Here is a 24,158-nt window from a genome sequence, read left to right on the forward strand (position 1 = left end):
TATTAGTAGAATAGAGGTGTTTCTAGCAGCTTAGGCTGATAGAAGGTAGCTATGGCAAAGCAGCATAGGCTGAACTAGGAGACATGCAAAGCTCCTACTATACCATTTACATCATATAGCACAATATCATAAGAAAACACAATACTCAGAGTTACAAAAAATAAAGGTACTTTATTTTTATGACAATATGCCACAAGTATCTCAGTGAGTACCCTCAGGTAGAAGGTAAGTAATATACACAAGTTATATGTACACAAACCCAAAACAGGTAAGTAATAGTAATAAAAGTAATGCAAACAGTGTAGAATTACAATAGAATGCAATAGATGAAGATAGGTCTTGGGGCAACACAAACCATATACTCCAAAAGTGGAATGCAAATCATGAATGGACCCCAGACCTTTGGGAGCTTGTAGAGGGTCGCTGGGACTGTAAGAAAACAGTCAGGGTGTCTAAGATACCTGTGAGGGTGGACTCGGTGGTACAGAGGACTCCGACTCGGACTTGAGTGTTATATGAGCGTAAACGCCCTTTGTTTATTTATAGTGAGGTGATTCTGATGATAAGGTTTTTATCGTGTCGCAGTCTCTCTTTGGTGTTTTCCTGTTGTGGGGTTGGGTGGCCGTAGATGTCTCTTTTACTGTTCTTTCTCTCCCTCGTAGGTGGCGAACTCCGGATACCTCCTTCTTGGTTCCCTCGGGTTCTCGGAGAAACACAAGGATATCCAGGTAAGTGGGACAGTGGTTTTACTCTCCTTCTTGTCGGTTAGTTATAGGTGAGGGAGTGTGAGGGAAAGAACCTACTGGGGAAGTGGCAGTGGGGTTAAACAGGGAGAGGAGGTAGTGGGCTTGTTTATTACTATGTGTTTAGGGAGGGAAAAAGTGATTTATAGTGCTCCCAGTCCTGCCTTAGAATGACCTTCCCTGTCCCCCCCCCCTGCTCCTCCCCACCTTCTATTCCTTCCCTACACCTCCCTCCTCCCTAGCCCCTTTGGTGGCGGTGCCCTTTTAATAAGGTCCGTACCTTGTACAGCCACGACCCTCCTGGGCCGTGGCAGGATTCCTCTCCTCTTCCTCGCAGTGTTTCCTTGTCTTCTCCACTGGCATCGGTATTCTGGTCCTCGGTCCCTCGTCTGCTCTCTGTGGTTTCCTCCTCTCGTCGGTCCTCTGTCCTTGCTATTCCTTCACCCGCGTTCTCCTGCCGCTCCTCTCTCTCCTCTTCGGCTCCTGGCGTCTCTTGTGCCGCGGAAAACCGGAAGTCCGGTACCGGGCGTAAGCCCCGCCCCCACGCGTCTCCCTGACGACGCGGGCCGGGTTTGGAGGAAGTGCGCAGCCGTCACCATGACGCCGCGTCTGTAGGCGAGGTGGTAGACACCCGCCTACAATACCCCACTCCAAGACCCTGAAAAGTAGGAGTAAAGTACACCTACTACCCCAACAGGACACAGTAGTTGTGATAGGGGGATTCTGCAAGAACCACAAACACCAGCAAATCACTGAAGACGGATTCCTGGACCTGAGGACCTGCAAGGCAAGGGGACCAAGTCCAAGAGTCGCAATAGGGTCGAGGGAGGGGCGGCAGGAGCCCAGGAAACCCCGGATGAAGGTGCAAGAAGGCTGCCTCTGGGTGGAAGAAGCCAAGGATTCTGCAACAACGAAAAAGGATAGGAACTTCTGCTTTGGATGGAAGATGTCACACGGTGTGCTGGAGGTTGCAGAAGTGTTTCAACACAGAAATACCACAAACAAGCCTTGCTAGCTGCAAGGGTTGCGGTAGAGGTTTTTGGGTGCTGCTGGGGACCAGGAAGGACCAGGATGTTGCCCCTTGGAGGAGGAGACAGAGGGGGTGCTCAGCAACTCAGAGAGCCCCCACAGAAGCAGGCAGCACCCACAGAAGTACCGTAGCAGGCACTTAGAAGATTTGTGAACCGGAGATGGCTCAGAGTCACAAAGGAGGGTCCCACGACGTCGGAGTCCAACTCAGAGGGTTGAGCACTGCAGGACGGAGTGCTGGGGACCCGGGCTAGTCTGTGCACAAAGGAATCCTTGGAGAAGTGCACAGAAGCCGGAGCAGCTGCAAATCACGCAGTACACAGGTTTGCAGTCTAGCGTGGGGAGGCAAGGACTTACCTCCACCAAACTTGGACTGAAGGATCACTGGACTGTGGGAGTCACTTGGTTATAGCTCCTGTGTTCCAGGGAGCACGCTCGTCGAGATGAGAGGGGACCCAGAGGGCTGGTGATGCAGAAGTCTGGTGCCTGCGTTAGCAGGGGGAAGACTCCATCAACCCACGGGAGATTTCTTCAGGATATCCAGTGCAGGGTGAAGGCAGACAGCCCTCAGAGCATGCACCACCAGGAAGCAGTCGAGAAAGCCGGCAGGATTAGGCGCTGCAATGTTGCTGGTAGTCGTCTTGCTACTTTGTTGCGGTTTTGCAGGCGTCCTGGAGCAGTCAGCGGTCGATCCTTGTCAGAAGTCGAAGAGGGAAGTGCAGAGGAACTCTGATGAGCTCTTGCATTCGTTATCTTAAGAATACCCCAGAGGAGAGACCCTAAATAGCCAGAAAAGGAGGTTTGGCTACCAAGAAAGGAGGTTTGACTACCAAGAGAGGTAAGAGCCTATCAGAAGTGGTCTCTGACGTCACCTGCTGGCACTGGCCACTCAGAGCAGTCCAGTGTGCCCCCAACACCTCTGAATCCAAGATGGCAGAGGTCTGGGACACACTGGAGGAGCTCTGGGCACCTCCCCTGGGAGGTACTGGTCAGGGGAGCGGTCACTCCCCTTTCCTTTGTCCGGTTTCATGCCAGAGCAGGGCTGGGGGATCCCTGAACCGGTGTAGACTGACTTATGCAGAGAAGGGCACCATCTGTGCCCATCAAAGCATTTCCAGAGGCTGGCGGAGGCTACTCCTCCCCAGCCCTTCACACCTATTTCCAAAGGGAGAGGGTGTAACACCCTATCTCAGAGGAAATCCTTTGTTCTGCCTTCCTGGGCCGGGGCTGCCCAGACCCCAGGAGGGTAGAATCCTGTCTGAGGGGTTGGCAGCAGCAGCAGCTGCAGTGGAAACTCCAGAAAGGCAGTTTGGCAGTACCCAGGTTCTGTGCTAGAGACCCAGGGGATCATGGAATTGTCCCACATGTTACATGGCCATGTTCGGAGTTACCATTGTGACGCTATACATAGGTAGTGACCTATGTATAGTGCACGCGTGTAATGGTGTCCCCGCACTCACAAAGTCCGGGGAAATTGCCCTGAACGATGTGGGGGCTCCTTGGCTAGTGCCAGGGTGCCCACACACTAAGTAACTTGGCACCCAACCTTCACCAAGTGAGGGTTAGACATATAGGTGACTTATAAGTTACTTATGTGCAGTGAAAAATGGCTGTGAAATAACGTGGGCTCAGGCTACAGTGGCAGGCCTGTGTAAGAATTGCCTGAGCTCCCTATGGGTAGCAAAAGAAATGCTGCAGCCCATAAGGATCTCCTGGAACCCCAATACCCTGGGTACCTAAGTACCATATACAAGGGAATTATATGGGTGTACCAGTGTGCCAATGAGAAATGGTAAATGTAGAAAGCAGAGAGAGCATAAACACTGAGGTTCTGGTTAGCAGAGCCTCAGTGATACAGTTAGGCACCACACAGGGAACACATACAGGGCATACATACAGGGCACATACTATGAGCACTGGGGTCCTGCCTAGCAGGATCCCAGTGACACAAGAGCTAAATCAACATACATACAGTGAAATTGGGGGTAACATGCCAGGCAAGATGGTACTTTCCTACACCCATGTCCCTGATCGTCTTTGCACTGGCCATGGAACCACTGACGTGTGCACTTCAGAACCAGGCATCTAACTGGGGACTTTACTCAGGGAATCACTGGCACATACTATCAATGCATGCAGACCATGCACTAGTATACATTTGAAATGATGGGGTGATTTGGAGACACTTCAGGTTTGTGTTTCAATTGGGATAAATCTCAGTTATTCTCACTGACATTCCTATCAGCAGAATATTGATAGACGCTCCAGCACACTCTTCCTCCCTGGTCTACAACTCATTTAAATACTTGCGTATTCGTGTGTATCACGCACCTAGGGATCTGGATCTATGGGACGACTTGCTAAATCCAAAATGGTGCTACTCCCTAGATAACTGTATTTTCTCTCCACTCTCCCTATTCTAGTACCCCCAAAAGATATTTAAAGACTTACACTCACTCCTAATCGACCTAATATGGGGCAAAGGGAGAAGACGTGCCCACTCGCTGGGCTCTAAATTATAATTTAGCCAAATTAAGTCCACAATTTGGGGAGTCACCTTCAACCCAGGTACTAGAGTGGCTATGGAGATCCGACGCAGGGAATCACTAAGGCCACTGAAAACATTCTAATGCGAATGGCGAGGCGTGCTGGATAAAATACGTTATTAAAACTTGCTTTCATTGACACCAAGGCTCCAGAATTGCTTCTATGGGTGATGCCAGATTGCGCAGAACTTGACTCCCGACCAGCCACCTATAGATGGATGGAAACTGGTGCACATTTGACAGTTTAGAGGCTGATTATGGTATACACCCAAGCTTCTTCTTATTTTATGCCTCAGTAAGAGTCATCTTTACAGAATTTGGCACAGAACACATATCGAACCGGACTCCTCAAAGTCCCTCCAGGGAGTGCTCACTCACGGGACTGGTCGCCAAGCTATCACATGGTTGTATACTACAGTACATGATGACAGAACTACACCACTCCTTTCGCTTCGTGATTATTGGGATGAAGTACGTGTCACTTATGGACAAACAATGGACGCAATATCTGTCAATGCTGAAAAGTGTCTCCATAAATTTTGCCTTAAATATACACAATTTATTTACACCATACATACCTCACACCTGCGAGACTGTCCACATGTATTCAGGCTTCCCCAGCTCATGCCCGTGATGCTGTACTGTTGTAGCCCTAATAAGGGCTACAACAATCACCGCTGATTTCGACGCGTCTCAGAATAAACATACGCGACACTGTGTTTATTTAACGGTTGTCGGTGTGGGCGAGCAGGGCCTTGGCGTAACGAGCGCCCGGCAGCACAGGTCTCGGATTCCATCAGGCGAGGTCTCCCTGCTCCGACCACGCCTCTCTTTATTGTATAGCTCCGGGCCGAGGCCACGGAGCAAACCAAAAGCGCAATAAACCAAAGGTGAAATCCCTCGGAAACATCCGGGGATTTCACCACACTAATTACATAATAGTAAAACACCCCCCTTCCCTTGCACAGTGTGGACTGGTCAGTTACATCATTGACCAGCGACACTACATTCCTCCAAAAACACAAAAAGATAAAACACCACACAACACATTTGACCATCAGTCACACAAATGATCACGAAAGCGGACGGAGGGACAGGGGTTACTCCGCAAACCATATCTAGCAGATCCGGAACGCTGGGACACCACTTCGGGGGCCGGTCCACCAGCCAATTGATCCATCGGAACAGGAGCAGGATTACCACCATCCCGAACATCGGAATCACTTGTCGAACCTTTGACTTCAGTCCCCAAAAATCCAGGACCACCATCATCAGTGTCACCAAATCCATCATCTTGACGATCTCCAGAACAGTGGAACCTCTTAAACAATGACACATTTCGGGTAACTGTATCACTACCACGCTGGGCAACAACAGCGGAGCCATTCCTTTGAACAACTGTCCACGGGACCGAACTGAAAGGTGTACGAAACTTACTACCAGGCAGGGTTTGTTTAAGCAGTACTTCATCGCCCACTTGGATATCAGACTCAGTCGTCCGTCGAGCACGGCTGGTCCTTTGATTAGACACCCGCCTTTTCTCCTGAACCAGATCGAGGGCCATAGCAGGAGGGATCCAGGAAGAATGATGAGGAATAGCATCAACCAACGCCCTCCCAAATGCTACATGACTTGGCGCCCGGCTGGTGGTGGAATGGGGCGTTTGTCTATAATTCCACAGAAACGAAAATATGGCATATTCAACTGCTTGACCCCCCGGCTACCGCAATTCTGATTACCTTATTCAAAGTCCGCATAAACCGCTCTACCTCACCATTCGCTTGAGGCCAACGCTGGGTAATCCGGCGATGACGGGTGCCTGCAACTTTCAGATATTCCGCCAGTTCTTTGCTTTGGAAAGGTGGCCCATGGTCTGTCTTTATTTCAGTTTTGAGACCATGAGTGGCCATGGCCTTTTCGAGCCTCGAAATAACCACATCAGCTGTGAGGGCAGGAATAATTTCTACTTCGGGATATTTCGAGAAATCATCAATGAGGACCATAGTGTGGCGTCCATCGGGCAAACTGCCAAAATCCAAACTAGCGGATATCCAGGGACCTGTTGGGGAAGGTTCTGTTTCAATGGGAACCGGCCTATTCGACTCACCAGTAGCCTGACACCAATGGCAAGACTTTACTAAGCTCTCCACTTTTTCGTCCATCAGGGGAAACCACACTTTTGACCTGAGGCGGCTTTTTGTTTTAACCATCCCTTGGTGACCATTGTGGGCCAACTCAACAGCCTTGTTGGTGAGGGAGGAGGGAATGACCAAACGACTTCCCCTCAACAGGCACCCTTGAGAGTCAGAGGTGAGTTCATCTTTGACATTATACAGACTCCCGATGATGCGTTGAGATTCCTTGTTCAACAAAGGCAGCTGTCCTTTGATACTGTGCCACTGATTATTCTGCACTGCCCCAAGAGCTTTCTGCAAACACTCATCCATCTAGGTCTCTTGCACAATTTCATCCATAGTCATAGGCATGGGTCGAGACCGATCTGTGACATATCTGACATACTCCTCCGTCTCTTGCGCTTCTTCAACCTCAACAGCGGAAGCAGCTCTGGGATGCCTTGACAAATAGTCAGTGGGATTTTCAGACCCCGGGCGAATTTCTAACTGCCACAGATAGTCCTGCAGTTGTAGCATCCACTTCTCAATTCTCGGCGGCGGCTTGGAAGCAGTTCCATTGAACAGAGGAAGCAATGGCTTATGGTCAGTGGTCACAATAAACGGATGGCCATATACATATATATATATATATATGAAAATGCTTACAGCCCCAGTGTAGAGCGATCGTTCCGTCTCAGTGAGTGACTGGCTGGCATACGCAACAGGAGCCCACATTCCTTCTCCTTGTTCTTGCAACAAAACAGCACCCAAACCTTGTGGCCCTGCGTCAACAGCAATCTTGGTACTTTTTCTTGGATCAAAATATCTCAACACGATTTCACTGGACAATGCATCTTTGATATTGTCAAAAGCCGTTTGCTCAGGGGATCCCCACCTCCATGGCTCAGACGTTTTTGTGAGATTTCGTAGAGGCTGTGTTAAATTAGACAAATCCTTAATAAATCGGCCACAGTAATTTACCATCCCTAAAAAACTGTGAACCTCGGTGATAGTGGTAGGAGGGGGCGCCTTCTTAATGTCATTGACCTTCGCAGGATCAGGGGCTACCCCACTCGCCGAAAACGTGTAGCCAAAGATTTTTATTTTGTCTTTGAGAAACTCACACTTTTGGCGGTGCAGAGTGAGTCCAGAATCCTGAATGCGTTGCAAAACCCTCTGTAGCCGGGAGTGGTGTTCTGCAACAGTTGGCGCATGGACAAGAATGTCGTCACTGACATTCATGGTTCCAGGTAAACCCACCAGCAACTCCTGGATAACATTTTGGAACACTTCTGCAGCGCTGGACACCCCAAAGCTCAACCGCTTATATCTCCTGAGCCCCACATGCGTAGAGAAAATCATGATATATCGGGATTCCTTGGCTAATACCAGCTGGTGGTATCCAGATCTGAGATCTAACTTTGAAAACCACCTAGAGTCACTGAGCTCTCCCAATATATCATCGATCGTAGGGGTCAGGTGTCTTTCTCGCTTGATTGCAGCATTGGGGAGACGCATGTCCACACATATTCGCACCTCACCGGGCTGCTTGGGTTTCCTAGCCACCACAATGGGAGAGACCCACGGGGTGGGCCCAGAGACCTTCTCAATGATTCCTGCTTTCTCCAACTTCTCCAGCTCTTTTTCCACTTGGGGTCGAAGATGGAACGCCACCCGCCGATGTCGGAGGGCTACCGGCTGTACTGTGTGATCAATGTGGAGCTTGATCTCTCGGCCTCGGAGACACCCAATGCCATTGAACACTCCTTCATATCGGGATACTAGTTCAGCCACGGATTCTTGGTGAATGCTGAGCGCGAACGTCACAATTTCGAATTCCTCTGCAGCCTTACAACCTAACAGCATACCAGTTCCTCCCTCCGTTACATAGACCTTGGCGGAAGTGGAGTGCGATCCATGGGCGATGACGGTCTGGAACATGCCTCTCAAAGCTAAAGGGGTACTTTGCCCATATGCGTACACTTTGACATTTGCTTTAGTCAGGGCTGAAGTTGGCAACATTCTGGAGTATTCTTCTGCTGCCAGTAAGTTTATGGATGCTCCCGTGTCCACTACAGCGACCATTTCATGCTGGCCCAACAGGATCTGGCATTTTGGAAGTTGTGCTGGACGATGGCTGGTAGGTTTGACAGCAAACAAAGAGTGGACGACATGGATACCCGCTTCATCATCATCCATATCACTCCCCCGCTCCGATTTGTCTGGAGGGGCATCTTCGAGTGCAACATTGACAGATGCACCTCGAGTGTTCTTGGACCTGCAAACCTTTGCAAAATTATTCATCTTTCCGCAACTCGAGCATATTTTTCCCTCTTGCCGGACACTCAGATGCTTTATGTGGCACGCCACCACAATATCCACACTGTCGGGTGCGTGCCTTGTTTACCTTCTGTTTTGGTCTATTCGTGGGCGCCATTACTACATTGGTTACCTCTTCCTTGATAGGACGCTGTAGGGCTGCCTCCATATGTGAAGCCATGGCTCTCGACAGCTCCTTCGTGCGGCCCAATTGTAGAATGTCCAGTAACGATTTTCCGGATTCCTCTAGGATGCGTTCCCTGAGTTTGAGGGACGCACACCCTTGTATTAGTTGCCCTCTGACTTCTTCGGTCTCATCATTGAATCTGCACGTACTCACCAGTTCTCTTAGCCTTAGGTGAAAAGCATCTAGGGACTCCTCCACCTGTTGCCTCGCTTGTCTGAATATAAACCTCTCATAGTCTGTATTGACCATGGGTTCGAAATGACGGTTGAGTGCCACTATGAGTGTCGCATGTGTCTTTGGCGCATCTTCCACTAGGTTCTTTGATATCTTATATGTGTCCTTTCCTCCTATGTGAATGATCATGGCACGTTTCTGGTCATTTGCTACTTTAGTGGCCTCAAAGAATAGTAACACTCTTTCTACCCACTCTTTCCACTTTGGCACTTGTGCAGATGGAGCACCTTCTACCACAAATGGTTCTACTGGAGGTATTGCCGACATTGTGGCTGGGGCGTAGCTTGGCAGGCCTCTTGCAAGTATTTATATGCTCGACAACAACTATGTTTGTCCTTTTTCACCAAATGGTCCTACCGTCGTAGTTACAGGTTTTGGGAAGGGAGGGGCACTTGTACTCACAGTGTCCTGACGTGCTCCCTTTTTCCTTGGGTGTGGTTGGCAGTTTCTGTGTGTCATCTGTTTGCCAGTTCCAGTTTCATTTATTTATTTATTTAATTTATTTATTTTCTTTTCCTTCGTGTGTTTTTTTTTTTCTAAGAAAAAAAAAAAACTAAAGCATGGGCTCAAAACCTGGGTTCTTCTCAGCTGCCACTCTGTCAGCTGTTCTACGTTGGGGCTACACGCCCGCCGCACGAGCACCGCGTTTTACACGCGGCCGTGGTGAGGCCCGAGCCTGGGAGCGTGAGCTCGCTCACCTCGTCGGCAATTTGTACTGTTGTAGCCCTAATAAGGGCTACACAATCACCGCTGATTCCGACACGTCTCAGAATAAACATACGCGACACCGTGTTTATTTAACGTTGTCGGCGTGGCCGAGCAGGGCCTTGACGTAACGAGCGCCCGGCAGCACGGGTCTCGGATTCCGTCAGGCGAGGTCTCCCTGCCCCGACCACGCCTCTCTTTATTATATAGCTCCGGGCCGAGGCCACGGAGCAAACCAAAAGCGCAATAAACCAAAGGTGAAATCCCTCGGAAACATCCAGGGATTTCACCACACTAATTACATAATAGTAAAACACCCCCCTTCCCTTGCACAGTGTCGACTGGTCAATTACATCATTGACCAGCGACACTACAGATGCCAGGATACTGATGCTGATTGGCACACATGATTTGGGCGTGCTCCAGGCTTACTCCCTACTGGGAGGGGGTAGCGTACCTCCTCACTGAGGCCTTGGGCTACTCACTTAAGACAGATGCCTAGCACTTTCCTTTGGGGGTCACATCCCAAACCCCTAAACCAATTTGCAGATTTGGCACTGGTCTTGGCGAAGCACAGAACAGCCATGCAATGGAAGTCAACTGCTGCCTCACCACTGTGACAATGGTTACTGGATCTGTGAACTGGCATAATATCAGAACAAGAGGCTTTAAAAAATATTGTGCTGGGACACAAGTCCCAAACTAACCCTTCAAACTGGCAGAAATACTTGAAAGTAGTGGGAGCCAAATTTATCACCATTCCACTCTAAGCACTCATTGCAGAGTGGAATGAAACTGTGGGTAGTGTTCCTTTCAATTTGGTCCCTCATGAACTGTAACCCATTTTGTACTGATTCAATAGATCACAGGCATAGGCAGTGACCAGACAGGGCTGCGCAATAGCGCTACCTTTCCCCCCATCCTCACCCCTCTTTCCACGGGCGGGAGGCGGGCATCTGTTCATCCAACGTTTACTAGTTGGAGTTGTTAATTATTAATATAATAGTATCGACTTAACTGCGATTTGAAATATACACAACATCCCTCGATGTAATGAAGATATGATACCCGGAATTCTCACCATGTCCATAGATGGGGTGGTACATATAAGAAACATATTAATATGCACTGATAATGATATCCAATGTAATTGTCTTGCTTGCTATGTGATCCGTTGATGCCTAAATTGCAAATAAAGAGATATTTTAAAAAAGGTAGTGTGTCAAGGGTGGAAGATTAGATGGTTAAAGTTGTACCTTAACTTCTGACTTTCATTGCATTTATTCAATCTTAGCTTCCCTTTAACTTACTTTTTCCAATGAATATTTTCATAAATGCACACATACAACTGACCGAAGAAACTGCTATTAAAGTATGTTATGGTTAAGGCATTAAAAGCAAAAGCCACTAGTTATACTATTCACACCAACAACATCCTAATGCTTCCTAAATACATGCTCCCTTTGATTTGACATAGATGCGTTGTGGGTATAGTGGTAACATTATTCATAACATGCCAATTTCAGTGGCTTCCAGGTTTTATGCCTCAACCATAATGCATGTTTGCTCTGCTTATCAGCTGTGAACTGGAACATGTGGGAATTGGTTTGAGGCATTCCAGGGCAATCGGGAGTTACTGGGCGATAATTAGGGTACTTTCCTCTGGTGTCTCAGGTCTAATTACTACTGGACCCCAGGCCTACCCTTGAATACTTAGAATATTAAAGCAGAGTAGTGGCCAGGATAGCAACTCCAAACTCAATGGATCATGAACAATTAATTTATGTGCAGCCAGTGGTTAGACTTTCAAAGAAAAAGTACTTTAAAGTATTCACACAGCTAAGTACCAAACTTAAACATAATACAAATGGAAAATTATAGACAATGGGAATGTGGGTTTTATGTTCAGATAGTCTCTGCTTACCGGTGTGGCACAGGCTTTTCTTGAAGTCTAAATCCTACCTACTGTCTTGGTCAGTGTCTTCTCCCAACATCTGCCTACAAGGCTCTACTGGGTTTGTCACTGTCTGATAACAGGAGTGAAAAGCTTGCCTATTCAACAATATAATTTTTCTGTAATGGTCATCAATGTTTGGCACATGTTATCATTATTAAATTGACTGTCTGAAAAGGGATCTGTTAGGATGGAAATGCCCCATGTATGGCTCTGTAAAGCGTGCACCACCGCCCTGTGTTCAGTTTGTGGCAAGTGACTGTCTCTCTAGGTATATTGATTTTTGCCTCAGTGACAACATCAGTCACACATTTTCACAGAGGACGTCACGTGTATGTGGGCTGAGACACCATAGCAGGGCTGTGAGTTCATTAGGGGTACACACAGTGCACCCCTCCAAGGGCGATTAACCGCCACCCTCTCACTGGGCTAAGAGAGATCCTCAGTGCTAGCAGCGTTGATTTCAAGTCAAGGGACAGGTTCTTATTGCCCCTCACCCTCAGGAGAAAGTTGGCTACTGACCCCTTCTGTTCAAAAGTCTGCTAGTCTCATTCAACAGCGTCATTGACTCCATCCGAGTGAATGAGTGGAACGTGCATGCACACATTGCATGTGTGAGCCAGTGTACGCTCTTGGGATTCCTTTGTGTGGAGGGTGACTTGAAAAAGAGGACTGAGGGCAAAGCTGACCAGGTCCTTTGTGTGGGTCGAGAGCATGTCTTGGAAGATTCCTGAACTTTTCTGTCAGAGGTGACACTGTAGCTGGAGTCCAGCAGTTGGTCCACAGAGTATGACAAATTATCTCCTTTGCAGTTTGGGAAGACACCCTGCAACCTTCCTACTTCTTTCCTTAGAAATTTCTATGCAGTTATGTCTCAGTCATTGGTGGGAAGCGCAAACATTCTTTTTATTGTCAAGGCACTCTGAGCTCCACCCCCTTTTCAGCTACGTTACATTAGCAAAGATAGTGACTGAAACTATCTGGGTGAAAAACTCAGGAACTGGTCCATTCTAACTGTGGGGCTGGGCGTCTGTGAACTCTGATCACAGCATTGCCCGTGCCCAATAAAATGTTAAAGATTGTTTTTACATCAAAATAACTGTGCTAAGCCCAAGAGAAAGTGCCTGTGTATGGTACCCACATTGTGCCAAAACCCCATGACAAACCCCTTAGACAGGGCATCTATATTGTCAAAAGCTGGTTATAGAGTGATAATTGTTTCAATATGTATCTCTTGCAATTGTTTAAGTGCAATAGTTAGCTTAGTGTGGATCAAATTCTGAGGAGAATTTAATGTAGTAATTGTTACGGAACACTCTACTGAATCTCTAGCTGACACCAACACCCAGAGTAAGCCTTAAACAGCTCTGCCCCTCTATCCCACGGGTCAAGCACTAGTGGGTGTACTTGGTAATCAGTTTTGGGTCTGATAGTATTGTGACCCAAGACACCAGAGATGAAAGACTCTAGCCTATGATTGTTTTAGTCTTCCATCCCTCAAAATAGGTTCTCACACACACAGAGCATAGGCTTTACAAGAGGAGGTTAAAGAAGACCCGTAGGAGCATGGGAAACAGAAAAGTAAATTTTGTTCCTTAGTGTTCTATTTGCACATCCATCCTGCGCTTAAACTTATATAGTCTTTGTGAGGATTGTGGTGTAGTATGTGGCACGGTTGTGTGACCTTACAGTGTAATGAACTTGCAAAACTGTCTTGGGTCCAGTCAGACTTGTTTGCAAAATCTTTAGCTCAACCCTGGGAAGCTGTGGCTTTGAGCAGCAAGGCTTAAACAGAGGAACTAGTGTAATGCATTTAGAAGTGCCACACGATATACGAAAGTCACACAACACAAAAGAAATCTGACACCAATTTCTAAAACTAGTTTATGTTTTTTATTAATTTTAGACACCAAGATGAACACAATCCACCAGGGGGTTCCAGAGTTATAGACTTTTAAGTAGAATGAAAGTTCAGAGCCTTTTGGTCTAAAGCACAAAGCGCATTGGTAACTGTAAAGTTTAGAAACTTATGAAAGAATTGAAAGAGATGTGTTTGGCTACTCCAGCCCAAGTGGGGCAACCAAATCCAAAAGGGCGAAGGTCAGGGGAGCCACTAAATAGTATTTTGACAGTTACCTGGTCACCAAAGCAGTCTCAAGTCCAGTAACACACTTTACATAAAGACCGACATAGACTTCAATGGATAGGTCCTGATGCTCGGGATGCAGGATGCTGAGGATGCTGAAAAAAGCTCTGAGTGACTGTGCGGTTGACAGGGGTGTTCTTGTGTTTATTCCTCAGTCCACGGGCAAGGACTTTGTCCACAGGGGTCGGTGTCCCTTGAATTATTCTTTAAGCCAGTAGATGGCAAGCTGCGACTGTGCTACCGAACTGCGCACACAGGGAATCCAGCGGTATCCTTTAGTGAAGGCTGGTGTCGGCCTCCGGTGACAAATCTGAACTCAGATGACACTTTCAAGTCTAGCAGACTCAGGTACAACTGTTGGCTTTTGAGAATCGGCCTCTTGGGTTGCCTAGTGACGGTCAATGATGATTTGAAGAATGTGGTTACTGACTTGTCGGGAGGGCTACTTCAACTTAGATGGCCTTGGTGCTGGTTCCAGGGGGGCAACCGATTGCCCCTTGGAGTCACTTCTTTGGTCTGGGACTGGGGGAGCAACTTTTCCACAAGCCAGAAGCCATAGACACAGTCCTCTCTTTGCTAGCCCAAGGTGTGTAAGTTGCAGTCCAGCAGATTGTGCAGCCTCTCTTGCTAGGTCTAGGGGTCAGCAGTGCAGTTTTTCTTCAGTCCTTTCTCCAGTTCCATCATGATCTGAGGTTCAGGGTGCAAGGGGTGCCTTATTTATACCCAGAAAGTGCCCTGGGGGTGATGTGGTCACTAGCAATGGGCTACGAGAATCCTTCACACCCTATTATGACTTCTGGCTATGTGTGGTATCTAGAAAGAGGGAAGGTTGAACTGATATCACACTTGTTCTTTGGAGATGGGAACTTGCAATGCTTCAATCCCTGGTTTAACTTTTCTGAGGTAATGAAGCATACACTGATAATGCCCATGCTTTACACTTTGCAAATAGCGTGGGAGGTTAAAGAACAGGAAGCTCTTCACTAATACCTTTGTGAGCCTCAATATATGGTTCTTTTAAATGCTGATAATGCAGGTAACAAGTGTTAATGATTGCATCAGAAATACACAGGAATACTGTAATCTGCTTTATTTCACTCAGAGATAGCAACTGCTGTTAAAATCTTTGGGTGAAACTCTGGGGGAAAATTAGGCATTACTAGGGGAAAAAGAATCAGAATTACCAATTGCACTGGTAATTTCTCATTTGTAAGAGACCCCTATAGGGTCCACATATGATTTGCTGTAATTTCGCCCTCCAGCAGAGTTACCCCTACCCCCGATATCAGCAACTATGAGGGGTACAGTTACTTAGCGGGATGTAGAAATCTGTAAATCTACGTTAAAACTGTTTTATTTTTAATAGATAAAATAACAAAAGTAAATTGATAAATGGAAATATTATTGTTAAAAATGTGAACAACAATACGCATGTAAACTTGTATGAAAAAGTCAAACAAGATGTGTGTGCAAGTTTATGTAATGTCACTGCGATCATCCATACACAGCGCACTCCACAGCTGGTGCAAGCGTATGGGGCCAACCATATTCCCACAGTAATTTCAGTCAATTAATTGTGCTGCACTCTGTGAACTGTAATATCCGTAATCTTTAATTCAAAACCAAACAATTGCACTGCGATTGTTTGTGTTTGAATTATAGATTACCAATTTCACAGTTGACAGATTGAAGCACAATTTGTAGGCAAGTATTTATAAGTAAATATATCTTTATGACTGCAAACATGAAAAATTATAGTTTAGAAATTAAACGTTATTATTTACAATAATAATGGTTTAAAAAAATCTTTATTTTGTGTGAGTGTTTAAAATGGGAAACATTTAAACAAATTTAAAATTAAATGTCTATTTTAATTAACTGAAATATGAATCGTTTAAAATGCAAACAAACTAACATAACTAAATTAAAAACAATTTTTGTAACATAGATTAATTATTCCCACTTAAAACTTAACTACTTTGGAGAACATTTTGGTCTTTGAAGGGGTTTTGATCTACTATTACCACTTTACGCTTAACTACTTTGGGAAACTGTTATGCTTTGTGGGAATGGGGAAAAGAGGGTTGATTAACTTTCCTCCCCAAGCTTAACCACACTGAGAAAAGTGTTGGGCTTTGGTGTTAGGGATTTCACATTCACTGTTCCCTCTCTAAACTTAACCACTTTGGAGAAAGGGTTGGATTTTGAGGGGATTTTAATTTACAATTTCTACTCTAAACTTAACCACTGTGGGAAAAGTGCTGGACTTTGGACGGGGCTAGATCTACCATTCCCACTTCAAAATGAACCACATTGGGGAATGGTTGGACTTGAGGGGGGGTTGAAGTTACTACTTTCCATAGAAAATAAACTGCAGTAGGGAATGGGTAGGACTTTGGGGGATGTAGATTTACTAATTCAACTCCAAACTGAACCACAGTGGGGAAAGTGTTGGACATTGGGGGAAGGGGTGTGGGGGTAAATTTACTATTCTCACTCCAAACATAATCACATTAGGGAATGCATTGCACTTTCTTTAAACTAAACCACATTTGAGAAAGTGCTAGACTTGGATGTAGGGCATATTTACTAATTGCACTCCAAATTAAACAATATTGGAGATTGTGTTTGGGGTCTTAAATTTACTATCCCGCACCAAAATTAAGCACATCGGGGAAAGTGTTGGATTTTAGGGGGGTAGATTTACTATTCCTGCTCTAAATATACCCACTTTGGGGAAAGTGTTGGACTTTGAGTGTTTACTTTTACTTTTTCCAATCCAACAATAAGAATATTGGGGAAAGTGTTAGACTTTAGGGGCGGGGTTACATGTACTATTCCCACCACATACCTAACCACACAGTGGGAATTGTTGGTTTACTTTGAGGGCAGAGGGATTAAAGGCCAGCTGTAGGAACCGGTTTGCATGTCGGAAACTGCGAAAAACGCAGTTTGCGACATGCAAAACGGCCATTGCGATGCTGATTCACATTTTGCGAGTCGGTACCGACTCCCAAAATGTGAATCCGACTCGCAAATAGGAAGGGGTGTTCCCTTCCTATTTGCGACTCGCACCGCGATGCAGAATTGCTTTGTGACCGTGAAAGCGGTTGCAAAGCAATTCGCAGTTAACACCCACTTGAAGTGGGTGGTGACTCATTTGCAAACGGGAAGGGGTCCCTATGGGACCCCTTCCCCTTTGTGAATGTCGCTGAAAATATTTTTCAGAGCAGGCAGTGGTCCAATGGACCACTGCCTACTCTGAAAAAATGAAACCAAATGGTTTCATTATTTTTTTGAATTGCAACTCGTTTTCCGGGCTGCAATTTAAAAAAACAAAACTGCTTTATTAAAAAAAAGCAGTGACAGACATGGAGGTCTGCTGTCTCCAGCAGGCCACCATCCCTGTGAGTGCAGGGACTCGCTATGGGGTCGCAATCTGCGACCCACCTCATTAATATTCATGAGGTGGGTCTTTGCGACCCCATAGCGAGTCGCAGAAGGTGTCTGAGACACCTTTCTGCATACAATTTTGCGAGTTGCAAATTGCGAGTCGGTATGACTCGCAATTTGCAACTCGCAAAATTTACTTTTGCTACATCTGGCCCTAAATGTACTATTTCCACTTCATAGTTTACTATTCCCACTCCAAATTTAACCACATTAGAAAAAGTTCTGGTCTTTGAGGGGATTTTAAATGACTATTTTCACTACAAATCTATCCTTTTTGGACAAAGGGTTTGGATTTGGATGGACTAGATCTGCTATCCCCACTCCAAACGTAACCACACTGGGGATTGTGTTAGAGTTTGGGGATATGAATTTACTATTCTCCCTTGAAACTAAACCACATTGGGAAAGTGCTAGACTTTGGGGGATCATATTAACTAATTGCACTTCAAAGTGAACCATATTGGGGACAGAGTTTGAATTTGGGGAGTTAAATTTACTATTCCCACACCAAACATAACCACATTGGTGAAAGTATTTCATTTTGTCGGGGGGTAGAGTGACTATTCCGACCACAGGCATAGCCATACCGTAGAAAGTGGTGGACTTTGAGGGTGGTTAAATTGACTGTTCCCAGTAAAAATGTAAGCAAATTGGGGAAAGTGTTGAACTTTGTGGGGAGGGGATCACATTTACTATTCCCACATTAACCTTAAAGGCATTGGAGAAAGTGTAAGACTTTGGAGTGGGGGCTAATATGTACTATTCCCACTACACACGTAAGCACATCAGGAAGAGTGTTCAACTTTTGGACTTTAGAGGGGTAAGATTTACTATTCTACATTAAAGAAACTGGAAATTATGGGACCCTTGGTTTGCCCTATTTACTATTCCCACTGCAAGCATAACCACATTAAGTAAAGTGTTAGGGTATTAAATTTACTATTACCACTCCAAATGTAACCCCCATTAGGAAAAGTGTTGGACTCTAAAGTGCTAGATTTACTATTCACGATTCAAACATAACCACAAAACGTAAAGCTCTGATTTACTGATAACACTAAAAAATAATGCACTTTCTCACAATTAGGATGTCTACGAGACTTATGCTAACCAACACATTACACATTACATTAAAAAATAAAATGTACATTAAACCGATGAAATGTAAACACTATTGAAAGTGTTATACGAATGTGATTTCTAGAACAAAAGCGCGATAGAGCAATAATTTAAATAGTTTTACATTTAAAATCTAATATTTAGAAATATTTTTTTTTAAACGTGACTCCAAAAACGAAATTCTATTTTAAAATTTAAATTAAAAACAATTTACCCCTTCCTTCAAAAATAACCAATGTATTCCAAAATGAATGTATAAAATCAAAGAAAACACCTAAAAATACAAATTAAATACATTGAAAACAAAAAACAATCAACTAAAAATATTAGTAATTTCTTATTAATACCCTATAATAAAAAACTTAGACATAAACTTTGAAATACAGAATATCAAATGAACATTTTTTTTCAAAAAACAATCTTATAATCCATTTCCCACTCAGTTCTCCTACTAACCCACCTACCGGCTCATAAAATATTTTCAATCAAAATAACATACATAATAAAAAGTTACATTAATAATTAGTCAACGAATTACTACAAAAATAATGAAACATATAGTAAAGTACATAAAAAGCAATCTTATGATCCAATTCCCACTCAGTTCCCCTACTAACCCAACTACCGGCTCCTAAAATATTTTCAATCAAAATAACATACATAATAAAAAGTTACATTAAATAATTAAACAATGAATTACTACAAAAATAATGAAACATATAGTAAAGTACATAAAATGTTCAAATACTCAATGTTAAATACAAGAATATAATAAATTGTGAAAATCAATCGCCTCATTATGAGTTTGGCGGTCCCAACGCCGGACTGCCAAACTCACGGGGAGGACGCCACCGCCATGAGGTTGGCATCCCCCCACCCTATTACAGTGTTTCAGCTGGCCTGATCGCCGGAAACAATGTAATAGAGCATTCCCGCAAGCCAGACCGGCGAGTACAATGCTACGAGATATCACTCTGCCCCCTTGAAGGAGGCTAGTGCTAAGGAGCTGAGTGCTATCGCATAACACAGAGGGGGCCGACCAGCACCCTGGGAATGCGCACAATGCGCATTCCCAGGGGGGTGAGCAGGGGGACTCCAAACACATCCTGACCACCAGCCTTTACATGCCGGAGAAACCACAATGGAAAGGCTGGCGGTGAGGAAAGTACAACGCAGACTGCCATCACCACGTCAGGAACCATGTTCCGGCGGGGACAGAGGTCCCCAGGTGGGTCTGTCTGCCAGGTTTGTAATTGGACAGTCAGACTGCCTGGAGTGTGGTGGTCCGACAGTCAATGTGAGTGTGACGGTCCTCAGACCGCCACACTGTTAATGAGGCCCAATATTCTTACCTGCTGTAAACAACACCATGATGTAAATGACATCACAATATTACAGCAACAATAAAAAAGATCAACAATATTTTTGGCACAGTGTTAAGATAGAACACTTCCCCACCATGAACACTACTAATACAACAGCTTGGCTGCTGCAGCAATTGAGGGGGTTGTCTGCAAGTGGGTGTCTGTTCTGTGAGGGTGGTAGTAGGAAGGTTTAGATCAGATAAGAGGCAGTGCCTCTTTCCTGATCCAAATTTTGCCCTATTTGATTCTGTCCTTAGCTTGTATTCGTCTCACCTTAGAACTGTGACACAACAGTCGAATGACTGAATGTGCCTGTGTCTGTCCTAAGTGCATGTTTCCATGCCTCTCTGTAAGAGTGGCCTCTTTATTCCAAATCAAATCAAATCATTAACATTTATAAAGCGCGCTACTCACCCGTGCGGGTCTCAAGGCGCTAAAGGTACCAAAGAGACCAGTAATAGAAGTTATTTTTCCCATCAGAAGTATGCGGTCCACAGAAACACCATGGATCTGTTTACATTCACCCACAGATTTTGGTTGCTTTTCAATCTCCAGGCGAAACTCTGGGGTGAAGTGAGAAATTACCAGATTAATTAGAGACAATGTTACTCATTTCACATGTTTTCCTTATTCTGAACTAGCCCTTCAGGCCCCATTGATAATCCCAGGTAACTCCTCCCCTCCGAATTAATGGTACCCTTTGGATTGATAACATGGGGGGAGGAGCTACCAAAGAAGTTTCCAGGCTTCAGGGTCTCATTAGAAGTGTTTTAAAACAGCCTCCGTTATTCCTTCCACCCCCATCCTTGTAATTACTATTATCAGGAGTCCCAGTTATACCACTGGAAAGGAACTTATAAGGATTACTCGTTTTGGAGTTTTACACAGCTATTCCCGTATTTTTTCCACTGGTGTTTCAAATGGAGATTTGAGCTTTTTTTCAGCAGCCAATATTTCTGTGTGAAAAACCACCATTTGTTTTCCTGATGTGGCTGGTAACTCCTGCTATTCGCTCCCTTGGGATTACCAGTCATAAAATGCAGGAGACAAGCTTGGTCAGTAAGATTGGAGGGATGTGAGCTTCAGATTTTCCAACAACCACGCTGGCATATAGGCCCTCATTATGACCGTGGCGGTCTACTGACCGCCAGGGCCACAGTGGCGGTATCACCAGGTTGGCCTCTGCCAACCCACCACATCTCTGCTCAGACTGCCAGGGCGGTCGAACCTGCTAGGCCGGAGATGAGCATCTCCCACCCGGCGGTCCACAGAATTTCTTCCCTGTCACTAGCAGACGACTCCCCCTCACTCCCCAGCTAGCAAAATACCCCACCTGCCCTCCAGATACAGCGCCCTCCACCCTCATCCTCCCTCCAGGTACAGTGCCCCAACACCCCCTCCTCGCATACATTCACATGCACACAGGCACCTACACTTATTCACCAACACTAACATACACGCATTCACTCACATGCATCCATACACGCATTCACTTCAACAATCATACTCACATTCACCACAACACCCATTCTCGCATTCACCACAACACTCATGATCGTATTCACTACAACATTCCTACATGCATTCACTACAACATTCATACATGCATAAACACATGCATACACACACGCATACACACTTACATTCATGCACACACTCACTTCTACATTCATACACAAATTCAATGATGCATACACACATACATGCATACTTGCAGTCAACACCCACTCACAACACCCCCCACCCTCCCACCCCTCTCCCCTGTCAGACTATCGACTTACCTGGTCTGGGGAGAAGGTCAGAGAACGGGCACTTCCACCCTCTGCAGTGCCCCGCCATCAGGACACGCCACGCTGTATTACTGCTCATAATACGGTGGGCAGAGTCCTTATGGCCGAGGCAGGGCCAGTGGTGGAACCGCCCCTCCGCCTCCGCCCACCAGCACGACTACTGCTGGACTTCTGCCCAAAATGTGGCAGAAATCCACTAGTACTCGTAATATGGTGGGCAGAAGACCGCCAACACTGCCGGTCTTCTCTCACCCATGGCTTTAGCGGCCTTGCAAAAAGACCGCCAAAGTCATTATGAAGGCCATGATGTTAAAATCAGTGGCGGCTCCTTTGCTATGGCCGAGAAGCATCGCCCCCTCCCAACCAACAGCAGCTGCTGCAAAACTTGAAAAATACAAAAATAATAAACCATGCTTATTATTGTTTTAATTTTATACGTTGCAGGCCACAGTGGATGACAGGTATGAGGGGGAGTGTTGTGCACTGTTGTTAGCACGCATGTGGGTTTGGCCAGCCATCTCAAGACAGCCAAACTGACATGCGCACATAGCTGTCTCCAACCTGAGGTGTGTTACCGCGTTGGAGACAGCAGACACCGCCTCCCAGTCTGTCTGGGAGCGCAAATCGAGGATGCACAGGCCAATCCTTATACTGCTGTCATGCTTCCAGCAGCATGAGAGCGTGTAAGGATTAGCCGCAGGGTAGTCTGGGAGCCTGCAGTGGAGCTGGAATAGAGCTGATGCTGCGTGCACTGAGGTAAGTTGTTTTTTTGTTGTGTTTTTGTTTTGTAAACCCCCAATCCCTCGACACCCCCTCCTCCCTGCCACTTTGCTGTGACACCAGTCATGACTGGTTAAAATACATTATAAGACAAGGGCCCACTTTGCCCCGACACCAGCCGTGACTGATTAAAATACATTATAAGACAAGCGGGACACATGGGAGGAGTTTAAGGGGCAGTGGAAAGGGAGAGGAATGTGGATTGGTAGGAGTACTAAATGAGCGAAAACTGAATATATTTTGTAAAATATCCTTTATTTTTTAGGACTTTCATAAAGGAGAGGAAGGGGGATCGATTATGTGAGCTTTTTTGTCTCTGTATATGTAAACATTCCTGGTGAAAACCGACAAACACCTCACTATACCCGACTCACCAGTACCCAATTACTTATCGGAAAATACATTTATTGGGGAGTGTAGAACACCCCAAACACCCCCATGCACCGTAAGCTACGCCCCTGACACAATTCCTCAAGTCTGTGTGTGACTGGCTTTGTTCTTTGTTTCTCCTCAGTATGTTTGTCCTGCCTCACTGATCTGCGTCAGTCCTCTCTGTGCATGTTTGCCCTTAGAATGTTTCTCCTCACTGCGCGTTTTCGTTTGCTTTGCCTGAGTATTTCTCTGGGAGGGCTGAGCATGTGCGTCTTCAGTGTGCCTGAGTGTTGTTTACGCACCCTGCTCTCAGCTCTCCTGAGGTGCTCGGTCCCCTCTCGCAGGTGCACTGCAGGTTCCAAAGAGGGAGCCTGGCAGGTCCCTCCCAGCGCGGTGCCCTGGGCACCCTTTCACCCAGTGCGAGGTAGGCAGCTGTGCAGTCAGCTCAGATCTAGCGTGCATCCCTTGACGAGGAGCGGAGGGGGAGGGGGGGGGGTCTGCGAAAGAGACTGCGGTGCCTGCCACGCTGCACCTCCCGCCTGGCATCACCGCCTGTCTGAATGCCTCACAATGGTGCCATGGAGTCATATACACGTGTGTATCTCATGTACCATCTGTGGGCTAGGGACAGGGTGTGTTCGCCAATAGGAGTGCCTGGAAGGTGTCACGTCTACGAGTCCACGAGTCGTTTTACTGAATAACACCATTGATGATTGAATTTGGTGTCAGATTCCTGCTTTGTAACCAAACCACCACGGCTACCTCCATGCACCACACACTCCATAAGTGGCTTTCAAGCAGAAAGACCTCGTAGTCTGTGCTCGTTCCTACCACCCATAAAGGTTTGGTCAGACAGGCGTATAGGCCGTGTGGCGGTGTCAGAGGGTTTGTTTGACACAGATTATGTGGGGCAGTTTTTTGTCTGTTTGTGAACCTGCTTTATGATCTGGTTGGCCGATTTTCCTGTTAATTTCCTGATATTACCATAAACATTACCTTCAGTAAGCACAAAAACATGCATATACCTTTCAAAACACCTATACAGCATGTCTAGACACGTTTAGAACTACCCCGGTTAGCAAACGTGAGCCGTTTTTAGCCATCTGATTCGCTAATGGGACGCTATTCTGCCCATTTTCTGTTACCTTCTGACCCTGCACAAGTGATTTTTTTTTTTGCCTATGTCAGACCCAGCTCCTGCAGTATGGTAACCCCTGCTGTTTAGAACTGGTGGTGGACATGCCCTTAATTCCATCGGCCATTTTACCGGTGGGCTGGCACCTTTTGCAGGTCGGATTTGACC

The sequence above is a fragment of the Pleurodeles waltl genome, chromosome 10, assembly GCF_031143425.1.
Source record: "Pleurodeles waltl isolate 20211129_DDA chromosome 10, aPleWal1.hap1.20221129, whole genome shotgun sequence".
Classification (NCBI taxonomy): domain Eukaryota; kingdom Metazoa; phylum Chordata; class Amphibia; order Caudata; family Salamandridae; genus Pleurodeles; species Pleurodeles waltl.